At 37.8% G+C, this 22,717-nt stretch overlaps 1 protein-coding gene across 1 annotated transcript in view; it reads right to left on the bottom strand.

Moving 5' to 3' along the window:
• The window catches only part of ADGRL2 (adhesion G protein-coupled receptor L2), a 174,625-nt gene extending 173,480 nt beyond the window's left edge, over positions 1-1,145 (bottom strand). Inside the window, exon 1 of the mRNA XM_056497451.1 lies at positions 1,130-1,145. The gene's annotated coding sequence lies outside the window, so the exon portion shown is untranslated. The remainder of the gene's footprint in view (positions 1-1,129) is intronic.
• Between the last annotated feature and the right edge of the window lie 21,572 nt (positions 1,146-22,717).

Here is a 22,717-nt window from a genome sequence, read left to right on the forward strand (position 1 = left end):
TAGAAAAAAGTTTCAAAGAGCAACTAACCCTCCACGTTGATCAGAAATAATTCTTAAAGGTCACCACAAAACTTGTGCTTTGCTATTGGTTTTCTTAAACACTGGCAATTGTGATGCTGCTTCTGTCAGATGTAACAAAAAATCAGTCCCAGATAATCATTGTTTTAGACTCTGATGCATTACATTTTGTGAATAATCTCCTTTTTTAAAGGAGTCTTGAGTTCTTTTTGGGATAACATGGAAGATCTTTCAGATGTAACACTAAGAAGCACACTTTAAGTCAGAACGTGTGCTCCAATGAGATATTTTTCAAGTTAATATTTCTTTCCACTTTAACTTCCACAGTAGTTTCACTTCATGATGGTTTTATGTTGATTTCATACTACATTTTTATGCAGTGGAAAAGGATATTTTTTGGAAAGTGAATGCCCAAGACTTGCTGAAAAACATTTTTCTTTAGCAATGTACTCATAGGATTCAGTAGTTTGTTCAGAAGTGTTATTTTAGGATGACCTTTACACATACAGTATGATGGATTTTTCTTTTTATTTGATTGTAAAGATGTTATGATCAAGGGGCAAAATAAATACTTCCTTTTTCAGGCACAAAAAAAAAAAAAAAGAACGAAAGATGAAACCATCTTTTTAAAACAACATGATAGCATGCAGTAGTGATCTTTATGTTTGTAAACTACATATTTTTAAATTCACACATATACAGCAAAGCTCCAGTGAAACATAAATAAAGATCAATTTTATACAGCTCAAATAATATTACACTATGAAAGTTGCCCCTTTTCAGCCTAAAGAGAGATAGTTATGTTTAAAGGGAATATACATTACAAATAGTTGTTATTAAAAATAAATAGTTGAGCATTCTGTGGTCATCAGCATTTCTAACAAGGATGTTAAATCCTCCCATATTTTCTTCTCAATGATTAGCATAATGTTCTGCAAATCTTTTCCAGGTAGCTTACAGGATTTGAATATTCAAATATTTTCAGCTGTGTAAGCCATATAATTATGAAATTGTACAGTGCAGTTATTTCTCAAGCAATTTGGCAATCCTTTCTTACAAGAATTTACCTTCTGTTCTGTGTTTTCAGAAAAATAAAAAGTTTTTTTCTTACCATTCTGGAAAAGATGGAATTCATCATTCTGCCATAAAGACCCTAGAAAGCAAAGAAAGTGTTATTAGTTATTATATTCTTATCTGCAGGGATTCTAACTGCCAAACACTGCATCAGCATCAAAACAAAAAACAAAAATACATGGTCAAATCATAGATCAATAGTTTAAAGCAGTTTCAAATACGTATTACATGTATTTAGCACACACTGGATTAGAAGAAAGCACAAGCTATTGTGCATATCTCTATTTAGAACTGCATGCCTGCTGGAATTTATCTGCATAGGGTTTACAAAATACAGACATAGGATCTTGGCATCTAACTTGTGACTGTATTTTTGAAAATCAAACCATGGCCTTGCTGTCACTCTGCTGTGGAGTGGTAGAAAACATGTGCATGAAGGGTTATGATCAGAAGAGAAAATTATCAATGACATATTAAAGGCTTTCTTCCCAAATCACTGAGAAATTTGTATTAGTATTGAAAAAATCCCATTTCTATTAAAATAATTAATCAGCTTTTACATTCTGCTTCAGAATAATATTGCTCACGGGTTCCAAGCCTGCAATGGCCAGGCTGGCATCCTGAGGAAGTGCTGAGTGCACCCCACACCTCACCAGCTTTAACCATGGTGTGAGAATGAAAGCATGGATAGTGGTTAACTCTCTTCACTTCCTTTCTATGATCCCTTTCAGTCTGTTTTACACCTGACATCATGGCTATCCTGTTTTCTTTAGAAGAAATGAATCACTGCTACCATTCCCTGCACTAAAGGCTGAACGGAGAGGGAGGGATCACTTTCACTCAGTACCTACAGAGACTTCTCTGTGATTTCATGTGCTACACATACCAATTGTGCACTTGAGAATAAAAAGTTTTCAGGATAATAGGCTAAATTCTGTGATCATTTCTCACACAGAATACAACTTTACTCCTGCTGAAATGGCCAGATTTAGGTAAAGAATCTGCCTCATATACAGTTTTCTGAGGTAAATCAGTTTTGTGGCAAAGAAGGAAGAGCACTTAAAACCCACTTATTATTCTTAACTGTTTTCACCATTTGAGAAAATTTAATCTTTAAGTAAACATGCAAGGGAGAGAATTAAGGAATTTATATAAATATTATGTTGAGAAAATGTTACTAGAACCAAGAAATGCAGTCATAAGCCACATACAAAAAAAAAATGTTGAGATCTAAGTAGGACTATTGCCTTTAAAGAGGAAAAGTAAAAACTCTAATAAATTATATTATTCACCAGGTTCTCACCAGGACCACAAGTACCACTGGATGAATGACAGGTATTTATCTAAAGGTAAGGGAGACTCCAGATAGAGAATTCCACAGTATGGTAAAGAAGTTATTTCCGTTCAAGGAGTTTACCTTGGGCAAAAAGGGAGTTTCCAGGGTGTGCAGTGCTGCAGAAATTCAGACTTAATCTAGGTTGCATGCAGCACAAGAAATAGGGAGCCTGGCTAAAGCTCGTGTAAATTAGAACAATCCCTGAGGGCTGCTCTATTTCACGTGAGGATTCATTGGCCTGTGGCAGCCTTGAATCTCAGCAGCTACAGAGGAGGCTTAAAGCTGCTTTTGTCCATTCTTCCTGGGCTACACCTTCTTCAAAGTGCCCCATGTCAGGTGTAGCACAGGATATTTCTTTTGCTCCCTTTATAAAACAGAGGAAAACAGGATCCCTCTCAGCCAAACAAACAATATTTCACATAAGCTCAAAACAAGCCCTTTGAACATCTGTTTCAGTGAAGCCAAGCTCCTGCAAAGCACTGGCTTCTGTGACTTCCCAGAGATTTCTTCTCCTCAGCCCTCTGAGTTTGCAAACATGCTCTTTGAGTGAGGCACACATATATCAACTGCCTGTTTGGGACTCTTACTAAAAAAATCCATTCCTTTCAGCAAAGTAATTGTTCCCTTTCCTCCACACAGCTTTTGAGTCCCCTTGCCAAAAAGCTGTGATTTTTTTTTCCCAAGCTATTTGTAAACCAATAAAATGTCACCACTTCATAAGTGAACAAAAGCTCTCATTGACTTCAAAAGGGATTATATTTGTAAAAGATTTTGTCTCTAGTTCTTACCTGCTTAATTATTAAGATTCTAGAATGTGACTTAGAGTGCTGTAAGATATGAACTGAAAATTGGCCGGTTCCCACCTATCAGCCAGGTATGCAATCCACCAGGCTGATCCATGAGTTGTTCAATACTTTCACATGAGTGTCCTCCTGAAGGCATTGCAGCAATGTTTGTGCTTAGACTTAAGTATATGTTTTAATGTTCTACTAAATCATGGTTTGAGTTCTTAGGTAGTTTCAGATGAGCAGAGCAGCTGAAAGCAAGTAAGTTTAGTGTGATGGCTAATGTATGAACTTTTTGGCCACAAATCATTTTGATTAACAGGTTATTTGCTGCTATATAGAATATGGAATTATTAGTTTTGAAGCATGTCAAGGCTTCTTCTGGATTTTGTTTTCACAGGCTGAAATAAATAAGTGTCAGGGTATGTGTATGATCACCCAGCTCTCAAATTTAAAGAAATGCTAACAAGCCTTTGATCTCCTTTCTGAACAATCAGATTTGTCTATTTAGGTTATAACTGTTTTCAGTGCCTCTGGCACTGGCATTGCAAATGTCAAAAAGAAAACAATTTCAGCCCTGTAGTTCCTGTTTGCTCCCTCCAGTTTCTGAAGCATTTAACAAAACTGCCCATTTCTGATCATGGGCTCCTGAAGAGGGCAGCACGTTCTAGATATTATTGAACTGTAAGCTCTGAGGTGACAGCCTGGGCTTTACTGTACTGCACACAGAGGAAGGGTGAACAAAACTTTCTGGATATTCTGTGTACACGCTTCCCACAATACAGTAAGTCAGCAAAAGTCCTAGGCTTTTGACCAAGGTCAAAACTGTATTTGGTTATTAAAGAGAATATTCAAATTAGATACCTGAAGCAAAGTATTTAAAAAGAGAGCAACAAAATACCAGCAAGGAGAACTTCCACAAGGAGTATGTTTTATCTTTAACACTGTAGATAACTTTTCCTATTGGCAGTGCATTGACTATCAAAACTACTAAAGGGGTTAGATTTAATTATCTCACTTCTTTGCACATTTCATCTCAATTGCTATGGCAACATTCAGTTGCCTGAGCAGCAATGTACACTTTAATCAGATATTTCTTCACTCATTTCTCTGTGCACCACAGCAATGTAGTCAAATTTACAGCCAAACCCTGATGCATCTGATAACACCTCTTAGGAATTAATGGTTAGGTTTCCTTTGCCCCTCACCCATAGCCACAAATATTTCTAGAGAGTTTTGCACTCTGATGACAAAAGCTTTGGGAGCTGGAAAGTGTGTGTGTTTCCCTACCACTGTTTCTTCACTATTTCTGATTTTATGTTGTCTTCTGCCACCACTCCCTTTTCACAAGGCTTCTGCTTACTTGGGAACTCTTCCCATCAAGCAATGGGCAGGTCTTCTCGTCCCTGCAGGAACTCTCTCAGGGCTGACAACAGGAAACATAATAATTGGGCAGACAATATGGTTCCTCCCATATTCCACCCTGCCCTGAAAAGCTTTTTGTTGGATTACTCAGCCCTGATTAAATACTTTGTCAGAGTACATCATAGTTCTTTAAAGTTCTTGGCCTAGAAACCAGGAACATGGGCTAAAATAAAGTAATTAGAAGTGATGAGCAGATAGTAGGGACTCCTTATTGAAATGCAGACAGTAAAAAGTCAGGAAGCTAAAAGTACATGGGGATTACTAAATTCAGGTTATGGGAAGTCTTGATATTTTTGACACAGAATATTGTCTGTTTTGCAAACATGTCACCATCAAGGTAAAGAGCAAACAGAGATAAGTTCCTAATGCTGCTTTAGTGTCTATGGTGAAAAACACTGAGATGCATTAGAAGGATTGAATTTGTTTGGATTATAGTCAAACATTTAGGAAAGAGAGATAGGCATAAAGCACTAAAATGTAATTCTGCATTTTCTGAAAACTGTCTTTAGATAATCAATTTTGCTTTTTTGCATTAAAGAAAATATTCTATACTGCTTCTTGTTCTGCATGTATTTTTCATAACTGTTCATCTGTTAGCTATAATCAACTATCACAGCTCACTTTTTAATAAAGTCTCAGATTATTGCTGTTCTAAACCTTTGCAGGCCTAGGTCATATGACAGCACTGTCTCCCAACCAACCACGGAAGTTGTTATTTTTTCAGTATTCTGAAGAAAAAGCTAAAAGTTACAGAATCTACAATGCTTTTTCACAGCAGTACTTCTAGAGATGTACATTTACAGTCTTTGAAATTAATAGGTCTAACTTTATAAATAAAGACTCTCAGTTTACAAGACTGTTCTTGGTAGTTTGGAATAGGTATCTCCTTGCAACTTTGTACATCTGAGGTGAGCTTTACATATAACTGTATACAATACCTAACAAACAGCACTGTGCCATAGGGGATGCAAAGATCTTTTAAAGTTCAGATTTTGAAATTGTATTGGAAAATAGATTTTTTTTTTAAACCCTCAAAACTTCAAACCTAAAAATTCTAATATCTTTGAATAAGTAAAGATTACAAAATGAGTGTAGTATAACTTCTTCCACTTGATTGTTGGTTCATGTAACTTAGGAAGAGCTATGCTGATTCCCACCAGCTGGGAATCTGTTGCATAGTCTTTATAATAGTAATTGTTTTTTGCTGAAATTATCTATGCCATACAATTGGAAATCTAGGCCAAACAATATATTCCTTGCTGGAATACTTTATAAACTGGAGAATGTGTAAAAGATTGTTGTGGTTTAGGAATGGAGCTCTCCAATTTGATGCTTCCACTAACCCCACTCAAGCCTTCTTCTCTGCCCTTCAAGTGGAGGCACAAAAGGCAAAGATCATGTGTTGAGATAAGAAAAATGCACTGGAAATGGCAGTGAGATAAAAAAATGAACAGTAGCAGCAATATTAATAACAGAAGTATACAAAAAAGAGAGTGATTCACATGCAAATGTGCTCACTGAGGAGCTTGTGACCTGACATACAGCTGCAGCACCTTGCAAGCCACCCTGCAAGCCCTTCCTTTCCTTCTGGAAAAGAGATCCCTTTCCCCAAAACTCTGGCAATGATGTGATGTGCTATGAAATAACCTCCTTCTCCTGGCCATGCCCCTCCTGGCTACTGCAAAAAACAAACCCTGTTTTGGCTGGAATTAGGACAAAGATACTGCAGAAACCCTCACAGAACAGTGTCATGTCATTAAAGGACATTTTTTGGACCTTGTGTGATTTTGCTGTAAATGTAAATGCTGTAAAAATTCCAGTTTTGGAACATATTTCCCTATCCTTTTGACTCTTATCTAAGGTTGTATGAAAGACGTACTCAATAAATATTAGGAACATATTTGCTTATATAAAAGCAGACTTGCTAAGGTACTTTAAACTTTACTAAGCCTTTTACCTGTTTGTGTTTATGTGAAATAATCAGAAGTAAAACATTTTCAAATCAGTTTTGGGTGAGGGCGTGATTGCCACAGGGTACAGCAGAGTTCAAGACAATGTAATCTCTAAACTAAGACACGTCCCGTGGTTCTGTAGGGGACACAGCTCTCACTAGGTTTCTTATCAGCAGTTTACAAATTTTTGCTATGGGCTGCCTCTACTTTTCAGTAATAGTTTGTTTCCTTCCTCCCTTTCTTTCCTTCTCTAGGCAGATTTTTCTTTAGTCTGTTTTAACCTAACCCCACCCCTTCCCTCATTCTGAGTATAATAAACAACATTCTTTATAACTTAAAAAGTCTCCTGTTTCTCTCCAGCACAAGCAGAGCTCCTGGCATCCTCCCAATGCCCAGCAGTTGTTTCTCCCACTTCTCCAAGAGCTGCTGTGATCCAGGTATTCATCAGAGTATCTTTCTGGTCAACCAAGTCAAACATTTTCCTAGGAGAAGTGCCTGTTTTCCTTGACCCTGGCTCTTTGCAGCCTGAAAATTGTCTTCAAGAAGAGGGCATGGATTGAGGCTCCTGTAGCTGCTGCAGGTCCATTTCTCATATGGTTGCCAAAGAAGGGAAGAATTTGAGTGACAGAGTGACAGGGTAGGATGACTAGAAAATTCAAAAGCTGAGTAAAACTCTGAAGACTTTTATTTTTTTAATTCCCACTTCCAGGTACTCCACAAATTCTTCTTCCTCTCCTAGGGGTAAAGGCTCCCTGCTTGGTATATTGCTTGCAGCAGTTTCTACTCACTTCTCTAGTCACTTAGTTTCAACTCCACTAAGTTTAAACACCCTTTCTGTAAATCCTAATCAGTGTTTATGCAAGTGACCATATTATTGTTTTTTTAAGTTTAACCAAGCTAGAGAGTAGAACTACTACAGGCAAGGCACTGCTCAGGTTTTGTGTATGTTATGCACAAGCACACAATATGTACATGTATACACAGAATTTATGTATGCTCTTACTGCAGCACCAATACTCCCTAAAGGTATTATTATGTTGTAAGACAAATTAAAATTAAACAAGAGGTAAAAGTGCACATGAACTGAAAACTGTTAAAAAATGCCTACAGGCAAGACAGAAGTGAACAGCAGGAATTTATCCAGCTGTGGGTGTCTTGGAGTTCCTCTGGGCCAACTGACTCTGCTCCCATTTCTGCTGCAGGAAATGCAATTAAAAAAAAAAATCATATAGGTGGTGTGAATTTCAGACAAAATGGCATGAATATTTTTTCTGCCTGTGAGATAAAAATGGAGGTAATTTCTGTGAAACTCATTAAGCTACAGGACTGAATGCAGAGGGATGGAGGGAACACATAAGAGAAGAGCCCAGAAAGAGTAAGAGATATCTACCCAGGTCAGAAATGTGATAGCAGGTGGGTTTGCTGACAAGCACATCTCATAATATCTGGAATCAGTGGAGCATATGAGATCAGCTTTGAGAACTTTTTGTAAAAAATCTGTCCTGATAGAGTATTTCTAAAGCTAAGTGCAAGGGAGGGGTTTTTTTGGACTGGCAGATGCAATGAGACTCTATAAAGGACAGCTGAGCTGTGCAAAACTGACCTGGCCAAAGGTCTGCATACTGAGATCAAAATCAGAACCATAAACAACTATAGTAGTAGTAGTGTGTGTTAAATTTATACTTAACTTGGATTTGAAAGTCACATTTTATGCAGTTGCATATGGATGCACTCATTAGAGGTGAAGGTGATCATACTGAACAATTATTTATCTTTATGAGTAAAATTGTTAGGCTTACTATTTGCCTTCATTCAAACCTTAAAACAATGTATCTCACAGTGAAAGAATTTTTTTTGCTGTGTAAATTATTACGTGTTATGCACTGAGAAAAAGCAATGACATGGCTCAATATCACAGTCACATAATGAAATAAGGAACTGTACTCCAACCAGTTAATTCAGTTATTTTCATGACAGTGTTATCCAACAGTTATCACCATGACAATGCATCTTTGTTGACTTAGAAGTGCTCAAAAATGAAAGAGTATTAGGACATGGAGACAAGGATATTAATCCATGGTAGGAAGGAAGATTAAGAATGTAATTCTGTCTCATTTTTACAATACTGTAATCCCAATGGTACCATTGGAAGTGCTCCCAATTTCCACCAGGACAAAAGAAAGCATGTCTTCCTCTGATTCTTTGTGCTTGGAAACTATATCTTAATAACAGCTATATTTATAGTCCAACTGCTACATAATGAAAGGAAATATGTGAAAATGAAAAAAAAAAAAAAAGTATTAACACATTCATCAGAATAACACAACAAATAGGATGTGGCTTTCTTCTGGTGAAAATATAAATTAATCTTCTTTTCTGCTTTGAGCATTTTGACTCCAAGTGCAGTCTTATAATCTAATTGATATTACAGAATCATATAATGCTTACATTGGAAAAGACCCTCAAGATCATTGAGTAAAACCATTTGCCTCGTGCTACCAAGTCCACCACTAAACCATGTTCCTAAGTACCACATCTACATGCTTTTTTAACTACTCCAGGGATGGTGACTCAGCCACTTCCCTGGAAGTCTGTTCCAATGCCTGACCACCCTTTCAGAGAAGAAATATATCCACTCTAAACTTCCCCTGGTGGAATTTGAGTCCATTTCCTCTTGTCTTATTGCTTGGTACTTGTCAGAAGACACTGACCCACACACATCTACAATCACCTTTCAGATGGTTGTAGCATGGTCAGGTCACCCCTGAGCCTCCTTTTCTCCAGCCTAAACACCCCCATTTCCCTCAGCCACTTCTCATGAGACTTCTGTTCCATTTTCATTGCCTTTTTCTGGACTAGCTGCAGCACCTCAATGTCTTTTCTGACCGGGGGCCCCACAACTGGACGCAGCACTCAAGGTGTGGCCCCATCAGTGCTGAGCACAACCAATGCCATGGTCCTGGTCCATTCCTGAAACAGGCCAGGATGCCATTGGCCTTCCTGGCCACCTGGGCACAGCTGGTTCATGTTTATGTCCAGCTGCTGTCAACCAGCATTCCCAGGTCCCACTCCACTGGGCACTTTCCAGCACTCTGTCCCAAGGCTGTTGTGCTGCCCAGGGTTGTTGTGACCCAAACACAGGACTTGGCACTGAGCCTTGTCAAACCTCACACCACTGGCCTCAGCCCATCCAGATCCCTCTGCAGAGCCTTCCTGTCCTCCAGCAGATTGACACCCCCGCACAATTAGGTGGTGTCTGCAAACTGGCTGAGGGGGCTCTCAGTCCTCTAGTTCAGAGCATCAGTAAAGATATTAAAAAGAACTGTCCCCAACGCTGAGCCTTGGGGAATGCCACTAGTGACCAAATGGGCCACCAAATGGGTGTAGCTCCATTCACCACCACTCTCTAGGTCCAGCCAGTTTTTAACCCAGTGGGAGAGCATCCACCCAGGCAGTTTATTCAGGAGAACATTGTGGGAAACTGTCTAGGGATATACTAAAGTCTAGGCAGAAAACACTCACAGCCTTTCTCTCATTCACATAGAAGGAGATCAGGTTGGTCAACCAGGACCTGCCTTTCATAAACTCACATTGGCTGGGCCTGATCCCCTGTTTGTCCTGCACCTGCAGTCTGATGGCACTAAACACGACCTTCCCCAGCACTGAGGTCAGACTGACAGACCTGCAGTTCCCAGATTCTCCTTTCCAGCCACTTGTGTCATATTTGTTATGTTCTAGTCAACTGGGATTTCTTGGGTTAGCCATGACTTGTGGATGGGCAGAAAGTGGCTTGCTCAGCACTTTCACCACTTCATGAATATTACATGCAAGTAGCTGAGATTCATATATCATTTCCTTTATGAAACTAAGCAATTTGTATATATGAAACTGTTTACCCTTCAGAATAGAGCTCTGTGAAACAAATCTAACCTTAAATTAAACAATAGCCTCAAAAACTTCTGCCTTTATAGGGCACTTCCAATGTAAAATGTACTGGTTTTGCTCAACAGATCTGCTCTTTGGACTAAATCCAGATTTCTAGTTATTGGGAGAGACTTCAACTTCTGGATCAAGCCCCTTGTGTATATCCACATTCATGTATGATTACTTTAGTGGAAAAAGAGGTTTTATTCCCATTTATGATGGAGCAAACTGAATTATCTTTTGTCATTACTTACTGTATCAACAATGAAATTTATGCAATCGCAGTGCATTTAAATTCTGCACTAAAATAAAAATGCATTATCCCAATGAAGGACAGGAGAAAAACTGCTAATGTTTAACTGGGAGCATCTTCAATAAAAACAAGATGCATGAGATAGAAGGAACCCAGCCTGGTCTTTTGCAGACCGTTTGAGTTTTCCAAGTTTTGCAGTTAAAAGCTGCAAAATATATTTTTATTAGTGAACTGAGAAAATTAGATAAATCCTATGAGACTTAAAGCATGTGGAAATCTATTCTGCCATTCTAACAAAGCAATTTTTCATGATGTAACTGCACTGAAATAGTTCTTTTTGTGAAACAATTCAATTGTTAAAGTATTTTTGAGTATGAGTAGAATGTATTTAGTAAAACTCACTTGTACCCCTTCTACATTGTTGCTTTCTTTGGCAAAATTTGGCATATACTACGTGTTGGTGTTTTGTTAATTACATACAATATTTTAAATAACATTTAAAAAAAAAAGCTATAAAAACTAAGGTTTATGTTCATGTGCATACTATAGCTGAGACAGCCAAAGGTGCATGGAGAAACTAGACCTCTGGCATTTATTGAAATTCCACGGAATGTAGGCTTCCCAGAATGTGCAGAGAGCAGAACTTTTCAGCTTTTATTCAGGTATGCACCTTAAAGTAAAACTTCCGTGTGATCAAGTACCATGCACATAGGATTGAGTTTTGCAATTTCCTGAACAGCTTTTACAAGGAGGGCTCGTGCCTCTGTCTTTCTCCTCCCTTTGCTGTTTATGTCCTGTTCCCATTTTCCACTCCCTGCTTCTTATGCCTCCCCAGCAACGTGCTGGACGTAGCAGGAGCTGGGGTCAGGGTGGTGATCGATGGCTCGGGCTGGTGAGCATCCAGCCATTGATCACAGTGAAGAGATTCATAGATCTCAGCCATGCCATCACCAGCAGCTGCTTCTACTTAGCCTGCCAACTTTCTGTCACCTCAAGAATTCAATGAGGTTCAGAGGCAGTGTGAGAAGGTTATATAATTCTGTCAAGAGATCATGTCTTTGATTTTTTTCATCTCTTAGACCTACAAGTCTACCCTTTGGGGGTCTATCACAGGCTGAGAAGTTCCAATATGTTACATACCATAACACAGCAGTATAAAGAGTGCTATATAAAATATATAACTGCCCTTCCTTTGAAGAGAATAGCAGGAGCTTTCACTCCTTTCTTTCATTAAAAGAACATTACCTAATGTTGAAGAGAAACCACAGCTGTATTCATATATGTATGCACATGCTTTGTTTGTAATTTGAAACACATTGTCAGATATTATCATATCTAGTGTTCCCCCCCTCATTTATATTTAAATATTATATGCCTAATTTGTAAGAGTAAAAAGTTACTTTAATAGCTTGGATAAAATATTCACAGTTTAGCAACTTTACTGGGAAAACAAAATATATTTCACTAAGCCATTAAAAAAAATCTGGGTACTCAAATACTGCTTTCACATCTGAAAACTCATCATGCAGTGTGACTGACCTTTTTTTGCTCCATTTTTTTCTGTTTACTTAGTGCAGGTAGTTTGTGCTCTTGCTCACATATACTGAAGTACAAAGCTGCCACATTTTGGATGTCACCACTTCCCAGATTATACCCTGCCCCTCCACTGGAAGATTGCAATCTCGACAGCCCCGAAGACGAGGGCAAAGGCTTTTCACTGGCAGTTTAAATTAGCAGGCAGTGTGCATGTAGGTGGCTCAAGTACAGACACATGCTCCTCTCTCTCATCCCTGTAGGCTGACAGTAATTTCCAGCAGAACTGTAAGATGGACAGCTGTGAGCATGAATATCTGAAATCATGGCAACAACATCTGGCAGAGCTTGTCTGTCCCAGCCCCATGGCTGGAAGGCTGGTTGGCACGGTGGGCTCTGCAGGCAGGAGAGAGCTGCTGGAAAGCTCAGCCTACAAACCCTCTCCAAACAAAGAAGGAAAATAACCACAGTGCACAGAACAATGCTGTAGCAAAGCTGGATTTCAAAGTTTTAAAACTATGCTGAAATGATTCAAAGGAGTCAGGCTGGCTGAATGCACTGGGCTGAGTTCCTGTAAGAGGAAAGGATGTGAGGGGGGATATAAAAGTATTCATGATTAATAATGGTGGCTATGATGGTAATATTCTCTGGTCTTCTGAATGATGCTTCCAAACAGCCATAGAGAGGAAAAAACAAAAATAAAAAAAAGGAATTCTAGATATTTTCTAGGAATTAGAAAAAAAAAAACCTTCCACATTTAAGAAATTCTTTAATTGGTCATTTTGAAAAAAATCAAATCAACAGTGTCCCTTTTAATGATACACTTTCAAAGCTTCCTGAAATCTCTCTGTTAAATGAGGCTCCTACTTTAACACATTCAAAGAGGTCTGTGCTTGAAAATGGACTCAAAAGCCAGGAAAAGAGGCCATATTCTTTTATACGAATGCAGTTCCAGGGCTTTAATGAATCCAGAGAATTTACCAATAAACATAGTACATAAATTAAGTTGATTTACTATGCAATCTGCAATTTAAAAGCAGATTAAATAAAGACTTAAAGCTTCTTATTCTACCATCTTGCCATTTTTATAGTTTATCATAATAAAAAATGAAAAGAAAGTGATATCAGTCAGTATTACAGGATTCCATTAGCTTTTCACATAAACCAGGTGCAAGCAATTAAGAATATGCTTCCTATATTTTTAAAAGGCTCTTTGTCTATTTTCTTTTATCCATTCAGTTAAAAAGAAAAGAAATATCCAGAGCTACTCTGTAGAGTTTGGGATTTTTGTTGGCTGTCTTGGCTACCTGGATGCATCAGCTCTCTTTCTGAGTACTTGGTGTCTTATAAGTCCCATTTGAGCTCACATTCAAAGAGATAAACTGTTCATAAAAAGTTATGGAAATGATACTTTTAATAAAACTAATTTTAATTAACCCAAATGCAAGTGCTTCTTTCCATGTTAGGTTTGGTATGCCCATTTCAAACTCATTTCATAGCAAAATCCACCACTTGGACTAAAACTAAGGTGAATATTGTTATTTTAAATCACAACTCTGTATTTCAGCAATTGGCATCTCATGAAGTGGTTGTGCCTCTTGCAAAATATTCAAGGACAATATTAAACAAAATCTACAATCTTCCCAATGTTATTTAAAGAAAAATCAGATTTTCCATCTCTCTTACTTCTTTGCCTCTTCAAATACTGTTATTAACATTTTTTTCACACATCCTAGTTTCTCCTCTTTAAATTTTAATTATTTTTTTCTTTCTAAATTAATCCTTTGTTTGAATTGCTACTTTTGAGAGAAAAAAAGGAGTTGTACAACAAACAGCTGAATATTTGCCAGTCTGCTTTGGGTCTTTTCATGTTCCTTCTCAGAGGCCAGATCTGACAAGGTGCTGAGCATCAGGCAACTCACTGAAAGTTGAGGGTGCTGAGAATATCTCAGAAGAGCCTAGCATATTGCAGGATCATGCCTTGCACAGCAAGTTCTCCAAGTGATGACTATTTATGTTTCACTGAATAGACTTAGCATAAATTTTAACAACTCTGATATGATTGGGATTTTTTAAGGGACGAAGAGGAGGCATTTTTCATGACCATCTCACTCAGCACTTTGAGAATGAAGTGTACAGCAATGCCACCCAAAATGTCTGGCAAAGATCCAGATGTCATAGTAACAAACACACAAATAATGGAATGCATTAGAGGCAGTTACAAGGTGTAGAAGCACTTCAGTGCTGAGCAGGCAGCCAGATCACTGTAAATCCTGCCTTAATCAAATAATAGTACAAAACAAACTTAAACACAAACACCAAGGAACCACAATAATGACCCCCAAAGTACTGGACACTGTACTGTGCAGCTGGGTTGTATTTTTTATGGTACAGATGCAGCATTAAGCAATAATCTAAATATGAATGCTAACAAAAAAATTCTATCTCTTTTAAAAAAATCTAATTTTAGCCTGAATTCCTTACAATTTTTCAATCCATTATACTGATAGTATGTGTTTGCTGTTTCTCCACTTCTTGCAGATAAGCACTCATGATTTCTCTCACAGACACAGTGAAGAGCCACAGAGTCTGCAGCACCTGTATCATTGCAATCTGATTTGTGCAGGACACTGTGCTGGAAGGCCATGGTTGCCCTTCTGCCAGCTGCCTTACCCAGGCAAGGCTGCAGCAGCCCTGGGAGACTGCTCTCACTTACACAGGGTTGTGTGACATGGTCTGCCACTGCAGGACAGAAACTCACACAGCTCACAGTTACCTTGACTTAACTTTAGCAAGGGCTTACTGAAGTATTTGCTCTTAAAAGCTGTATAAATTCCACCAGGATTTTCCTTGATATAAGAAAATTATCTTTATGGCGAAGTGTGGCAGTTACAACCATCCCTGTCCTAAGTTATTACTTAACTCATGGATATAGTGCTACTTTTCTATTCAAATGTGTGCAGTCAGGTTTTTTCCACCCCACCTGTATGCATCACACAATCATGGGATCATAGACTCATAGGATGGTAAGAGTTGGGAAGGACCTTAAAGACCATTTAGTTCCTACCCCCTTGCATGAGTGTGGGCACCTTCCTCTAGACCAGGTTGCTCAGAGCTCCATCCAGCCTGGCCTCTCAGGGATGGGGCATCCATAAGTTTTCTGGGCATCCTGTTCTCCTGCCTCACAAGCCTCAGGGTAAACACTGATATAACACAGTGATTTATGTCTACATATAATGCTTTAGCTATACAATGACTGCTTATAATACAGAACCTTTCATTATGAAGAATCCACCCAAATTAAAATCTTACCCTCTTTGTGAAACTTGAATCAAACAGCCCCTCCTGACAGTAAAACTATCAATACAGACAAAGATATTGTCTTGTGGCACTGCTTCTGCTAGCTCTTCCAAAGGTTTACCAAAAATTGTGTGTTTCTGCCCTCAGTGCTCTTAAATTGCTGTATCAATGGAATTATTGTCATCTTGACATCACACTATGAAAACATTTTCAACATTTGATCAGCAAACTAGAAGGCTACTTTTATATTGACTCAAAATTAATCTAGATGTCATTTTAATTTATAGTCTTACAGTTTTTCTGAAGAACTCCAGGATTCTTAAGGTTTGCACAAAGATGTATTTTTTAATAATTGTAGTTATCATTTTGTATCATTAAAACGAAAATATCTGAAGTGCTTCAAAATAACATTCACAAGAATTTGAGAGTAAATGACACTAATCATAAGAGCACCTCAAAGTGTATAATTTAACAATACAGAAAATAAGGAAAGCACAACACAGAATTCCCATATCAACTCAAGTTCTAAAAATCTGTACTGGAGCCAAGATACCTAGTGTCTTACCTAAATCTCCAGGAAATCAATTTCTAAAAACACTGAAATGTTAAAGATGGAAGATGAAGCTACTGAAACTCTTCTTTAGGGGCTCCAAACAGTTTCAGGGCACTGAGTTTGCATTTTTGATAGGGATCTCACATTAAATTGACCTTTCCAGCTGAAAAGATGCATTACCTGTAAGCAGCTGCTAACCCTGCCCTGACCTGCCCTGAGTCCCAAGGCTATGGAGGTGTGACTGTTTTCTTTCTTGTCTGCTGCAGTTTTCCCAGCCAATGTAATTCAGATGCATATTGCCAGCAGTGAGGGAGGCTGTGTGGTTAGATGGGGAGTGGAAAGGTGTAAGAGCACCCTGACTTTGATCCTGATTGAGCCACTGGAGGAATGTGTGGCTATGAGGAACTACTTGGCTTCTTTAAAACATTATCCAGCTTACTGGTTGAGATATGAAACCCCGCTCTAAAAAACTATGGCCAAGATAAACATTACATGTAAATAAATGGAGAAGAAATAAATCTATCTTTTTTTTGTGTGTGTGAAATAGTTCTAAAGAACACTTGATGAAGCAGTCAGGACTCAGAAAATGCTGATAATTGTGCTCTGCAGATATAAAAACAGAGACAGCTCCCTTCTGTCCTGAGCAGTGGTCTACCATGCAGCTAAAGCTGTCAGACTCCTGCAGGAGAAAGTAAAAGCTGAGGATTGTTTACCATAGCCAGACTGGAAAGGTTGCCTATTCACCAGTGATTGAGCCCCAGCAGCACTGGCCTTTCGAACAGAAGGAGGCTGAGGAGATATTTATAAGTTAAGCAGCCTTCTTGTTCCTTGAGGGGAGCACACCCCTCAGCTGAAACAAGAGCAGGTTGCTGCTAAACACCTTCCCTCCTAAAAGCCTCTTCTCGGGGGTGAAGTGGTGGAGAGTAAACAAAAGGGATTTTTATGTAACACATTTCTAAAAAATGTAATAAAACATATTTTGATACTTATAAAAGTATGACCAAAGGTTCAGTTAAACACACTGCATCAATTATAGTAGTACCTGCCTACTGAAGAATACACTTAAATAATAGTTTGCTTCAGGACATATTTTGAAGAAAGAAGAGAACTCTGTTCATTTTTGATCCTCACAAAGTGTAGTTATTTTTGGAGAGAGAATTGTTGAAAATATTAATGTTATTGGATGGAGCGGCATAGTTTACAGTAATTGCTACTGGAGTCTGTCTGATGATTGGTGGTCAATATTTTCACATGAGACTCCCCACAAAAAAATGTGCTCTTTAGCCTGTACTAAACCAAAAAAATACAGAGAATTCGGGTGTTCGGGTGAGGAATTGGAAAGTATCGTTTTTTCATTTACAGAGAAAACCACTGCAGTTCCAGAGCTAGCACCCTGACTGTGTGTCTGTATGTTCTCTGAAAATAGAGCTGGCTTTGGAATGAACCATCTCTCACCAGCTATACAGAGGGGAAGTGATGTCACTCTGAAAATAAATATAGAAATGGGTTTTCTGGAAATATTTATACTTTGTTCACGAATAAAGTGCTGAATGTACAGCCAAGGAGAGCCCACTGCTCAGCTTGCACCACTTGAAAAGAGGAAAGTTTTTAAATTTGCAAAGATTCTCACACCAGGGACTTTTTTTCTTTTAAAATAACTGACTCTTGACATAACCTTGTCTATTTTAAAGGCCAAACATTTTCCTTACTCCCAAGTGCTTTGTGAGCCTTAGGGATATATTGTCCCTGGCAAAACTGGGATAGCAATACCCTGGGAACGGGTGATTTCCATCAGGGACAAGGAAATCGCTCCAAACCACATTTCATTCTGGTTACAGCATTTTAATGAGATTTCAAGCCCTTCTGAGACAGTCGCAAGAAACATTCAGCCCCAAACCCTCAATCAGAATCCTGAAAGTTATTCTAATGTCTCAGCAGAAGATGGATCTTAGGACTCCAGGTTGGCTGTGATATTTCTTACACTATATTTAGCATTGATTAATTAAAGGGTGACTAAATACTGACCTCTCAATTAATTCTGAAAGAAGTTGGATGCCTGGAAATATCTAACAACATTTGAGAAGTGACTCCTTAACTGTTTCCTGGAAAACAGCTTCCAAAAATCTTCTTCAATAACTTCCAAACTCCTTCATGATATGGATTTCAGCTTAATCAAGTCACTCTTATTCTAATGAACACATAATTTCCTGTGAGAATATGAGCAAGTATTTATATGGGAAATATTAAAATCATAGCTAGCAATATAACTCTTAATGTGCAAAAAGAGTGTATATATGTGAATGCAAATGAAGGCACCATCATCTATCTCTCTGTGATCATGTCTCAGTCACTAATAGATTGTTTGCAAACAGTGTTACATGCATCCAGATATTCCACTCAGAGTGAAAAAAAGCAGCTCTTTGAGAACATACAGCACCAAAAGGATAAAATAATAAGGGGCATAAAATAACTGCTTAGGAAACAAAGGGTTAAGAAGCAAATCTTTAGGGTAAAAGGTGATTTAAATTTCATCAGAAATGAACTGTGATTCCAATCATGCTGTTTTTTTCAGTTTACACATTTTGAATTAATGTAGCATGGATTATGTTGCATAAAACAATGACAACAAATGAATTCTACTCATGGAAATTACTCATCCATCAGGCAGTGTCAGGTACATTCAGAAGCACATTCATTAAGTTCTGCACTGTAAGTTCAAGTCATTTGTATGTGAATAATGTTAGTTGCGAAAATGAAAACAAAAAGAGATAAGGAAACTTTGGGATCCTTCTGCACTGACTTCTCTTTGACCCAGGAAAGAACAATGAATGTTTGCTTTCCCTTGGAAGGGGTGCCGACAAGGCTACACAAACAAAGAAGCAGAAGCTCAGCTGGTGCAAATTAGTATAGTTGCACTGACTTAATGGAACTGCATCCTTTTCCCCAGCTAAAGCTGTGGACACAAATGTTAAAGGTTCCTCTGTTACAATTTTTTCAGGACAAGGATTAATCATGAATCCTTTCACAAGTCTTCAAACAGAGCTTTTCCCAAGCAGATTTTGTAGATCTGAGTCTGATTTTCTACCTCTTGAATGACCCAAAATATTTGCTTCCTCTCATAACTGTGCTTTTCCTAGTCCAGTTTCCACATTATTTTGTTGATTCTGTAGTACTGTGGTGAACAAACCCCTGTCAGTCCTTCCAGGTCCTTCTCAGTTCATTAGCAGTGTGCTCTCAAGAGCAATATTCAAGGGGCCTGGCCATGCATGCCCATGTGCTTCCTTCAGTCAGTCTCCCAGAAACCAACTACAATCTCTTAAAATGAGCTGGCAGAGGCCAAACCTGCATTTACCTCAACAAAAAGACTGCACTCTATTTTTAAGAATTCCTTTCTAATGGAGATACCACTTCCATTCACCTAAAAACACAATTAAGTTAGATCATTAAAAAAAAAAAAAAAAAAAAAAAAAAAAGGCCATATTTTACTGCTGTCTCATGATCTATCTCCTATAAGGGCCTGCAGTGAAGTGACATCATGTTTGCCTGGAAACTGAACTGTTTATGAAACAGCAAAAGACTGTAACAGCTTGTCATTCTCATCAGTGCTATCAGTGTCCAGTAAACTCTTTCCTTGTAAATCCATAGATGTCAAAGGTTTCTGTAGATCTTTTCTAAGCAAGTGTATAGTTTGGCATAGTGTCTGATTGGGCAGAGGTGAAGGATCCTGGTGTACAGATCTTGGATACTGCTATTGTCTCCTCTGTTAAAAACTCTAAGAGTTTTCTAATGCTACAATTTGGCAAATGCAATTTGGAAGAGATCCAAAAGACTGCTCTCCTCTGGCTCTTGGGAAGACTGGTACTCCAGAAGAAATCAATAGAGCCCAGTAAAAACAGGAGAAACCAAATGAAAATGTCTGTTAGTGACTGTATGACTCCTGGGCTTAGATGTGCTCTGCCGTGGCAGCTTGTTTTTACTACTCAATAATACTCAGATTAGTACCACTGTTAGCTGGACTATAACAAAGGAAAACTTATGAAAATAAATATAAAAGGGAATAGAAAAAAATAAATAAAGAAGACTGAAACAAGGAGGAGGAAACAAGCAGAATGGGAAAAGCCACCTGACTAGAAAAGCAAGAGTTTCATGACCAGTCATGGACACTGGGACTGAATCCTTTAGAATAAAAGCTAGACTGACCCATTATAAAACTTTATTTTCAAGAGAATAAAAGAGTAATGTTAATTCAAAGAAATAATTTTTCTTGAGGCAGGGACAGCTGGATGCTTTTTGTTAATAAAGCAAGATCTGTTCCAGGAAGTATTCCCCAGCAATATGTGTATCTGTCTGTATCCCCTTTGCAAAGGTCTCATGAAAATGCTATTAAATTAGTGCTTGCCATTCTAATTTTGATGCTTTGCTGAAGTTCAGAAAATGGTTGCCAGCCTAAACTGTGAACTACTTTAAATCACTCCTATCCAGGTGATGATGAATGCTCTCTAGATTTTATCTGTAGAGTGGAAAAAACAAACAAGAATACATTACTCAACCTCTAAGATTTTTTAGAAGCTGAAATTCATCTAAAGGAACACTTGAGTCGTGTCTACCCCCCACTGAAGTGATTAGGAATTTCAGCTAAATAAAGAATGAAGGTGAGACTGAAATGCCCATGTAATCAACCTTCACAAAAAATCTAATACAAAGTTAAAACTCTTTTGAGATAAGTGCAAACATGGGAACACTGAAATAATACTGAAAGAAATGAAGGAGGCTTTTTAAAATTCCCAACTTGTGCTTTCCTCAAAGTGTAATTCAAAACTGATTAAAAGTATTAAATCCTTTTTATGCAAAGGGTTAATAACAAAATTCAAATAGTGGTGTGGTGTCCCATGGATACTCAATAATGAAAATTCAAATGCTCATTTCTTTAAGCCTTTTGTGTCCCTTTTCTAGATAATTGGTTTTTTGCCTAATTTTTGAGGCTATTTAATAACACCTCCTGCTAGACATTTCATGTAAACTCAGCAAGAGGAGGCATCGTGAGTAATAGAAAAGACTTCTGCTCATTTTAAAGCTCAAATTCATACTTTTCTTAACAAAGGAGATCCCCACTGTTAGAGTTTGGCAACCAGCGGGCCAACTGCATTGGGGAAGATTGGATTAGGGGGGCAGCTGACTGTGCAGTAAAGTCTCCACTCCAAAGCAGGATTTTTATGCAAATTCCATTACAATTCATGCTTTTTGGAGATAATGAAAAGGATACAAAACACTTCAAAGTTTCCAAGTCAGCAAAATAATGAACAGGGGCATTCAGAAAGTTGATTTAATACATTTTTTTAACATTTGGACCCTTGCATGAATAGGATTGGCATCTGTTCAATGTATCACATGGAATTTGCTTTTAATATCACTGTCTAAACTCCATAACTTTTCAGGCTATTAGTGATGTGTGAGCATCAGCTATCAAGAGTTTTCCTCAGTTTAAGCTCTAATAGTCAGTATCATTTTCTAAGCGTTTGCCTGAAGGCAACTTTTACCAAAGAGTCAGCCAAATACTTTTTGAAAATAGAATATTTTCAACTTAACAGCTTTACACAACTGTCTATGAATATGCCACAGCATTTTTTATCAATGAACTTCAATTAAGAAGAGTCTGGGGTCAAGAGTGCCATTAGAATAACCTTCTACTTTGTAGCAGAATTCAATTTGTATTTGATTATAGTGGAATTGGAACCAGAAATTTTGATTTTTTTTTCAAATTTGTATGTTTGCTGATTACAAAATTAAATTAGTATAAATATTAGTATATATTTGTATATTTTGTATATCTTTGTAAAAGTGTGTGTAGTTAAACATATGTAACCACACACTAAGCATTTTTAGACCAGAAATACTCTCAAATGTTGAGTTCTGCCTTTCAGTCTAGCTGATATGAATACCTCTGTGCAAAATATGCAGTGAGAATACTTCCACCACATTGAAGTGGCCATGCCATCAGGTCTATCAATCATCTTAAATACTAGAAAGACTAAGGACATCATGGGAGGGTCAACACAGAATATAACACACATGGTACTACCTAAGAGCTCTGCAAGGCCTTTGGGTGCTTCTCTTCTGTGGTTTGTGTGTTAATTTTAGTATTAACCTACTATTAGTGATAGGTTTGCAGTGCTCAACAGGGCACTATGCAGTAACCACATTCAAGGCAAAGCTGTACTGCTGATACTGTTTGTGTCTTTATACACAACATCCCTATTGTTATAAATTCTTCTCTTAAGGGAATGGTGAAAACATCCACTTTTAGGAGCTGAAAGAAGGAAATTATTAACAAATATGTAAACTACAGATAAAGAAAGATTAGCAAAGTTCAGAAATTGTAAAATACTGGGGCCACTGATATCTAAAATAGTACTCCTTCCTCTTGGTTTAAGTTTTCCTTCAAACAAGCATTTATTTATTTAAATAAAAAGGAATATTCACAATACAGTTTTTCTTCAATCTATATAATCAAAACAGAAACCAACTAGTGTTCCAAAACTGTTTCAAAAAAGGAATTGACCAAGA

Source organism: Oenanthe melanoleuca, chromosome 8 (genome assembly GCF_029582105.1).
Source record: "Oenanthe melanoleuca isolate GR-GAL-2019-014 chromosome 8, OMel1.0, whole genome shotgun sequence".
In the NCBI taxonomy this organism is placed as follows: Eukaryota; Metazoa; Chordata; class Aves; order Passeriformes; family Muscicapidae; genus Oenanthe; species Oenanthe melanoleuca.